Raw genomic sequence first — 2,500 nt, 5'->3', positions numbered from 1 at the left:
AGTTTTCTGGAAAATGGGAGGTACTAATTCACGTGTTGGAGGGAGAAAGTTTTGACACAAAAATAATCCTGGAAGATGAAAAATTGAACTTATAATTGGCAAATAAGCAAAAATATTCGCTTCCTCAAGAAAAAAGGCCTAGGGAAATTTATACTTTGTCGTAGAAGAGTCATTATTATTTAAAGCTGTTTTTGTTAGAGTGATGTATTTTAACTGAAGGCTTTCTTCAAGATGGTTGTAAGTGACAAGATTACTTAACACAGTATTAGTTGTGTACATAAGAGATATACATATATATATATATATATATATATATCTGTGTGTGTGCGTATGTGTGTGTGACTCCAGCGAAGGATATTTTAAGTAAAACTCAGATTTTAGCCTGATTTCATTAATGCTCTGTTTATATATATATATATATATATATATATATATAATCTCTTTATCTTCATTCACAAATCCTTTTCCTGGTGTGTGTGTGTGTGGGACTTTCTTATAAAACCACAAAGAATGCTTCACTGCATAAAAGTTAACATATAATTTAAACGCTTCTTTGCTTTTTATAATAGAGAATAATATACGCCTTTTAATATTTCCTTCAGCATATTCATATTACAGATCTATTGTTTAAAAAATGAATGGATATTGCTGAATAGATATTCCTGAATGTGTATCTTATTTTCTTGAACGACGAAGAAATAATGCACCTTTTTGGAGATATTTAATTTCTCTCCAAAATCTCGCTTATGAGAAAAGGCAAAGATGTCAACGGAATATGAGAAAAAACTATCTTCGTTAGTTCATGCAAAAAAAAAAAAAAAAAAAAAAAAAGGGAGAATTTATTAGATTTTTTAAAACTTGTGGCATTTTGCCGAAAAATGATGGATTGTATTATGATATTTGTTGAAGGTTTAAAGGCTACTCGTGAATGGCAGAGGCTTCGGGTAGTTACAATGCCCTAGCTAGCCGAACAATGCCCTTGATACTGACCATATATCTATATGATCAGCGCCAAAACCCGCTCTCCCCCCAAAGTGTGACCTTGGACGTCGAGGCATTGGTTGCTGATGACTCAGCAGGTAGATCTATAGGCTCCCCCAAAACTCCTTCCTTTGCTCACAATGGATTGGTGGAGAAGTTGTAGCACTACAAGAATCTGTCGAAATTGAGCTGGATTCGAAACCAAGGCCGCCAGATCACTAGGCAGGGATGATTACAAAATGCCACCACAACCCCGAGGAAGAATATTCTTTAATCAAATATGAATATCGATATGAAAACCTATACATTAGCAAAATGTAAATTTGTAACAGATGTTTTCATTCAGCATTCCCAAACTTAAGCACCACTTCTTTTTATCAACTTAAGAATAAGTGTAAATTATATTCGTTATGAAATTGCGCTATCTCTGCCATACAAGATCATTATATTTAAATTACTTCAATAACTCATGGATGAGAAAAGCGAGGGAAAAGGACAGTGCCCTAGACGCAGACCATATATGCATATGATTAGACCCAAGTTGCCCTCTCCACTTATGCTAGGACTATGGAAGGCTATGCAATGGCTGATGGTGACTCAACAGGTAGACCTCTAGGCTATCCCAAACTCACCATCCTTACCTAATAATAATGGTGAGATTGCAGACACTACAAGGAACTATCGAGCTTGAATGGCCTCGAACCCTAGCCCAGTAAATTCCTCGTCAGGGACGTTTCCAACATATTACCACATCCTTTTATATTTTACAAGATTTTTTTTTCCTTTCGCAAAAATTATTTTTTTTAATAAACCCGGGAAAGAAAGCGTAGTTTCCATGTACCTAGCGGAACAGTTCAATTTTCAAATAAAAGCATTAAATTTTATCATATTTCATTTGATCTCTCGAATAATTGATCGTTTTTACTCTAATACCATAATTTTTTGGAAGGGAATTGAAGTGAGAAAAAGTATCGAAGTAATTCTATAGCTAAGAGGGGGCCATTGTGTCTTACAAGAAAGATTAAGTCCATTCTCTCTCTCTCTCTCTCTCTCTCTCTCTCTCTCTCTCTCTCTCTCTCTTTTGAAGTAAAACCAAAATCCTGTTCATGTATCTTTTTGAAAATTAGCAATGATGTATATTTAGATGAAAGGAAAAATAAAAAGTTTTCTGGAAAATGGGAGGTACTAATTCACGTGTTGGAGGGAGAAAGTTTTGACACAAAAATAATCCTGGAAGATGAAAAATTGAACTTATAATTGGCAAATAAGCAAAAATATTCGCTTCCTCAAGAAAAAAGGCCTAGGGAAATTTATGCTTTGTCGTAGAAGAGTCATTATTATTTAAAGCTGTTTTTGTTAGAGTGATGTATTTTAACTGAAGGCTTTCTTCAAGATGGTTGTAAGTGACAAGATTACTTAACACAGTATTAGTTGTGTACATAAGAGATATACATATATATATATATATATATGCATATATACGTGTACATATATATATATATATATATATGCATATATA

This window comes from Palaemon carinicauda, chromosome 29 (genome assembly GCF_036898095.1).
Source record: "Palaemon carinicauda isolate YSFRI2023 chromosome 29, ASM3689809v2, whole genome shotgun sequence".
Lineage (NCBI taxonomy): Eukaryota > Metazoa > Arthropoda > Malacostraca > Decapoda > Palaemonidae > Palaemon > Palaemon carinicauda.
This window is presented reverse-complemented; position numbering follows the sequence as displayed.